The sequence below is a fragment of the Eriocheir sinensis genome, chromosome 23 (genome assembly GCF_024679095.1).
Source record: "Eriocheir sinensis breed Jianghai 21 chromosome 23, ASM2467909v1, whole genome shotgun sequence".
NCBI lineage: Eukaryota > Metazoa > Arthropoda > Malacostraca > Decapoda > Varunidae > Eriocheir > Eriocheir sinensis.
The window spans coordinates 12,093,592-12,100,044 of NC_066531.1; positions in this window are offsets into that span (position 1 = coordinate 12,093,592).

Genomic DNA, 6,453 nt, shown 5'->3' on the forward strand with positions numbered 1-6,453 from the left:
AATCTTAATAACAGGCATAAAGGAGTCAGAGGGGGTATGAGTAGGAGGAATATGCCCAGAATCGTCCAGAGTGGAGTTCTTACAGAAAGTTTGGGCGAAGAGTTCAGCCTTAGAGACAGATGAGACGGCAGTGCTCCTGTAAGGGTTAAGGAGAGGAGGGAAAGAGGAAGAAGTGAAATTGGTGGAGATATTTTTGGCTAGGTGCCAGAAGCAAGGTAAGAAATAGATAAAGCAAGGTATTGACATTTTCTATTGAAGAAAGAGGTTTTGGTAAGTTGGAGAATAGATCTGGCACGATTCCGGGCTGAAATGTAAAGTTCATGGTTAGTAGGAGTGCGAAGGCTCTGTGTGTGTGTGTGTGTGTGTGTGTGTGTGTGTGTGTGTGTGTGTGTGTGTGTGTGTGTGAGAGAGAGAGTGAGTGTGAGTGTGTAAGTGCGTGTTTTGCAAGATCCGCTGAGTGGGTGAAGGCGCTGGACGCTGGACCCTCAGCTTAGATACTCGTGCGAAGGGCCCGTAGGTTAGCATTGTTACTGGGCGTGCCGATCTTCCGGCACGACTATTTCCCAAGGCCACTGAGAAGATTCACCGGGTTTTCATGGGTGGTTTTCCCGTTGAAGATCGTGACAGACGTGTAGAACCATCACTATAGGATCGCAAAACAGTTCATGGTAATCCCAACAACTTTTACGAGAGGCTTTTCAAACAGGCGAACTTAGGCGGCGTTTAGGATGGGAAAGAGCCTACATAGAGACTTCAGATTTGCCTGGAGTAAACCTTGAGGCGGTCTCCCTAGGGTGGGCTAGACGACGCGTATGACCCAATGATTAACTGATTTCCTCCTCTCCGGCACTCCAGGAGCCTTCGTGATCATCGTGATGCGCTATGAGTTCCTACAGACCGTGCCTTCCTACAAGGACAAGCTGGAGCCTTACATGGACCAGCTGGAGGCGGACGGGAAGTGGAAGAAGGTAGGGAGCACCGTTGCCAGATTATCGTACTCAGAGCATAGTATTTACCGTTTTTTGACACCTAATTATTGCCAGGAAACATCAGGAATTAACTATTTTAACGATAGATATAAATGAATCTAGTTATTGAGCCCCAGGAGACGGTTTTGGGGTCGGAAGTTGGTAAATATAAGAGGCTGAGTACAACTATCTGGCAACATTGGTACAAGAAAACATTTACTCTAATCAAGGTTTCTGTCTGGCGGGGCTGTTCACTGTATGGGCGCCTGTCACGACACACTGGTATAAGGAGATGGTCAGCAGCTGGCCAGGGGGAGAAGGTCACGCACTTGAAATGGTCATAATTCCTTCAGGTGGAGCGGCGCATCGTCCCAGACTATTTATGTGGCAAGGAGGGTCTCGTCTTCGTCTTCCGCATCACTAAGCCTGAGTGAGGAGGAAGAGGAGGGAAGGGAAAGGAGAGACATGAGGAGGAGGAGTTATAGTTGTGCTGTGCCAAGGCTGTCTCTGTGTAACAGCCTTAGCTTTCGTCGCGGCACCCGAGACTGAGGTGTGAATTATCGTGCTCTGGCAACCTGATTTCATGGCGTCTACGATGTTATATGACAGTCTATGCATAGGACACATTTGTCAGTATGAATCATATTATTGAAATTGTCATAAAAATCTGTTTTAGTTTATAAGGCTGAGGCTGCAGAATGCTTAACCTCAGACCTTGCTATCATCTCCGATTGGGATAAAAGGAACCTTGTGTCCTTCAATGCCTCAAAAAACCAATTTCTCCACCTATCAACTCGACACAATTTTCCAAACACCTATCCCCTATTCTTCAACTACACTCAGCTGTCACCTTATCATTCTTCAAAACTAAATATCCTCGGTCTATCCTTAACACAAAATCTTAACTGGAAACTTCCCATCTCTTCTCTCATTAAATTCTTCTCTCCCGCACAGCTGCTATTCATATACAGGGGCCTTGTCCGCCCTCGTATGGAGTATGCATCGCATGTGTGGGGGGTTCCACCCACACAGCTCTTCTCTACCTTTCGGCCACTCCTCTGATGTAAAAAAAATAATAAGGTCGCTGATTATGTAGCTGTATGTGTGTGTGCATGTGTAATGGCAAGTTGCCAGAGCACGATAACGAAGACCTCAGACTCATGTGCTGCGACTATAGTATACGTCTAGGAATGCATGGTCTGGGTCTTGGGGTCTTGATGATGTACAGACATGTATATATATAATAAACGGGTGCCTACTTCCCCTCAGAATCATGTTAATCTTTGTTTGTTTCTCAAGTTGATTTAAATGATTACTCTTCCTAATTTTAAATGCGTCTGCTGTTCCTAATTTTAAAAGCGTCTGCTGTAGCCCTACGTGGCGCAATGCAGAGGAAGTTAACTTATTTAATCTGAAAGTAAAGTGAAATGATCAGAAAGTAAAGTTAAGTAACAGAGCAGTGAAGTATATGTGGCAGTGAGCATGTGGAAGGATGAGATGGAACGAGAGAACAAAGATTAACGAGAAGAATAAAAACTCTCGCTCCCATCCCTCCCTCCTCCATACTTCCTTCCTCGAACAGAGTCGCCCGCCACTGGAACAGCCTCCCCGCAGAAGTAGTCAGTGCGGAAACGAACAACTCCATTTCCACTGACAGTAACTTTACTGCGTCGGGAGTGAACTGAACGTATCCAAGTTCACTTAGTGTTCTTAGTTCTGTTCTTTTCTTCTTTTATTATGATATATCATCATCATCATCATCATAATTTCGTTTAACGTCCGTTTTCACTCTTCCTGAGCGGTTGGACGCTTTATGGGTCTCCTCTATTCTGCTCTGTCTTCTGCCTGATGCTCATCCAATCCCATCACTGCCAAGTCTTCCTGTATACACCTTCTCCACCTTTTCCTAGGTCTACCAACTGGTCTCCTTCCTTTTACTTTCAATCTCCAATCTCTCCAAAACTCCCAGCACTGTATCCTCCCCTGCTTTTCACATGTCCGAACTATAGGAGTCTCCCTTCTGAGCACTGTTTCCAGGTTCTCTACTCCACATCTGTTAGCCACATCTAGCTGCACTAGATACCCTGTCTTGCTAATCTCTCCACAACTCCCAGCACTGTATCCTCCCCTGCTCCCTTCACATGTCCAAACCATCGGAGTATTTTCCTTCTGAGCACTGTTTCCAGGTCCTCTACTCCACATCTGTTAGTTACATCTGCACTGGGCACCCTGTCTTGCCAATTTCTCCAAACCTCCCAGCACTGTATCCTCCCCTGCTATCTTCACATGTCCAAACCATCGGAGTCTTTCCGATCGGAAGGAGTTTCTTTTCAAACCGAGTCATCCGTCACTGGAACAATCTTCCTTCAGAATTAGTAAATGCGAATACTATCAACTCCTTCAAATATAAAATCGACCGTCACTTCGCTGCGTCGGGAGTAAACTGAATATTGAGGTGCTTTCATCTGCTCCTCAATATCGAGGTGCTTTCATCTGCTGCTCAATGTCGAGGTGCTTTCATCTGCTCCCCAGGCCCCAAGTGGCTGTCGAGCAGATTAAATCACCAAAGCCGGCAACCTCGTAATGAGCCAATAGGCTTTATGTTGCCTGCATTTCCATGTTTCCATGTTTCTGAGGTGGTGGCGGAGTGGTTAGCGTGCCGGCCCCGCATTCGCAGGGTTGAAGATGATGAGGGTTCGAATCCGCCCCTAACCACCTGGGATTCTTCAGTCACCGCCGAGGGGCCTAAGACTACCCACATGATGTCCTGAAGACTATCCACCAACCCGGACTCTAGAAGAAGCTATGCAAGTGAAATCAAGAATGATCTCCGGGGGGCAGCATGAGCCAATAATAATTGTGCCACTATAAACAATTGTCTGCGCCATAACGGGCTCGGGCCCACCATCAGGCCCCTAATAAACAAAAGCCTACCGGCGCTTTAGGTCACATGTAAAAAAGGAAAAAAAGAAACTGTTTCCAGGTCCTCTACTCCACATCTGTAAGCTACATCTGCACCGGACACCCTATCTTACCATTCTCTCCACAACTCCCAGCACTGTGTCCTCCCCTGCTCTCTTTACATGTCCAAACCATCGGAGTCTTTCCCTTCTGAGCACTGTTTCCATGCAGGTCCTTTACTCCACATATGTTAGCTACATCTGCACTGGATCGACACCCTTCTATTATGAGATATGGAACAAAGAATAAAGAAGATAATAAATTGCTCTCCCGCCCCCTCCCTCCCTCCCTCCCTCCTTCCTCGAATTGAGTCGTCCGCAACTGTAACAGCCCTCCTGCAAGAGTGGTTAGCGCATACTGTGTGATTTTCAATTAATACAAGAAACATGTGTGCAATATTCATGCAGTGGAGGAAATGATAAGACTCGTAATATGATAATAGAAAACAGTAAAGGAAGGAACATTAATTTAGTGCATGAAACCAATTATAATAATTTTCCACAGCTATAGGTTGTTTTTTTCTTCTTCTTGTTTTAATAGTTTTCTTCTTCTTCTATATGAGAGAGAGAGATAATAATGATGATAATAATGATGATAATAATAATAATAATAATAATAATAATAATAATAATAATAATAATAATAATAATTACAGTAACAGTAACATGAGAAGTGTGATAAAGGAGAAGAGAGGAAGAAGAGAAAAGAAAAAGAAGGAGAAAGGAGAGAATTGCAGAAGAATAAAGAAGAGGAAAGAAGGAATAGAGGAAACAGAAGGAAGGGAGATAGAAATAATGGAGATATATAACAATAGAGCGGGTCAAAGTGGGACGGTGCGGGTACTCGGCTCACCTCAAAACAAAACAACGTGACTGAGAAAGAGTAAGGGAGGAGAGGGAGAGAATGTAAGGGAGGAGGGAGGTGGGAACTGGGAAGGGAGGAGAGGAGGAAAAGAAAGGAGAGGGAGAGAAAGAGTAAGGGAGGAGAGAAAATGGAAGAGAAGAGAAGGGAGGGGAGAGGGAGAGAAAGAAGGGGATGGAGTGAAAGGGAGGAGAGAGAGAATAAGGGAGGAAAGGAGGGGATGAAGGGAGGTAAGGAGTAAGAGAGGTGATAAGAGGGAGAGAGGGGCTGTAAGTAAAGGAAGGTGAGGGAGAGAAAAAATAAGGGAGGAAAGGAGGGGATGGAGGAAAAGGAAGGAGGTGAGGGAAATGAGTAAGGCGAGGTTCCCACTATTCCGTTTTGACGGATCCGTCGACGTTAATAATGACCTCAAAATGACGTCAGCGAAATAGCGGCCGCTCGGCACGGATGATCCACTCCGTCAGTCCATCGTCCATCATTTGTTGACAAACATATGGACAGCATTAACCACAACGACCTCTTGTATAGTAGCTAAGTACTTATATTTCATATTCATGATATGTAGGATACACGTTTTCATTCTGTGGAGCACCATCTCTCCTCCTCTAAAGTGGAGCACATCTTGACCCACTCTCCCTTCTCTGAAATCTCCATCTTGGGAGATTTCAATGTTCACCACCAGCTTTGTCTTTCATCCTCTTTCACTGACCAGCCTGGTGAACAAGCCTACAAATTTGCCCTCCTCAACGACCTAAAGCAGTTGGTTCAGCACCCTACACGTTTAGCCGGTAGCGAGTGTTCTACGTGCTAATTGGTTCATGGATAGAGAAAGTCAATATCCGTCAGGCTTTTTTATTGACATAAAAATCGTACAGGTGATAAGAACAAACAAAATAAATAGAAAAGGTGTTTGTGTGTGTATGCGTGTGTATGGTGTGGATGACATATAAATGTTTGTGTGTGTAGTAAACAATATGTATGAGTTAACAATAGGAGGACGAGGACAGACAGTGGAAGATAAATGAGTAACAAGAGAGACAAACTGAGACAGGCTGGATTAGGTAGGAGGACACCTGCCGAACAGGCGCAAGCCACTCCCGGTGAGATATATATGGGAGGTGAGAAGGGAGCTGAAGCCCTCCAAAAACCCTTCCCATGTCCTCACTAACCGTTTCCCTATTGTCTCACCAACACCAGCGAGTAGTTCAGCATGCTCTCTAAATACATATCCTCTCTCTATCCACACCACATTACATTCACACAACATATCCACCTTTTCCCAAAATTCAAATTTCAAAATGGCGCACCTCCACCTTGCCTCCGAGTCCCCGCCTGTGGGGGGGACCACAAATTCCCCCAGGCAGGACTCCCCTTCTGGCTGCCGACCCGAGAGGTGTCTTGATAACTCCTCAAACCTCTTTCTTCTCATTTTCTGCAACATTCGCGGTCTTCCTTCTAATTTTCATACAGTGGAACACCATCTCTCTTCCTCTAAACCTCACCTTCTCTTCCTCACCGAAACACTGGTTTCTGAGGCTACTAACAGCAATCTCTACTCTGTTCCCTCCTACTATCTCTATCCTTAATTTCAATCCAAAGTTGGATGTTGCGCCTACGTGAGCAACGACATCACTTGCTGTCGTGCCCACAACCTTGATTCTTC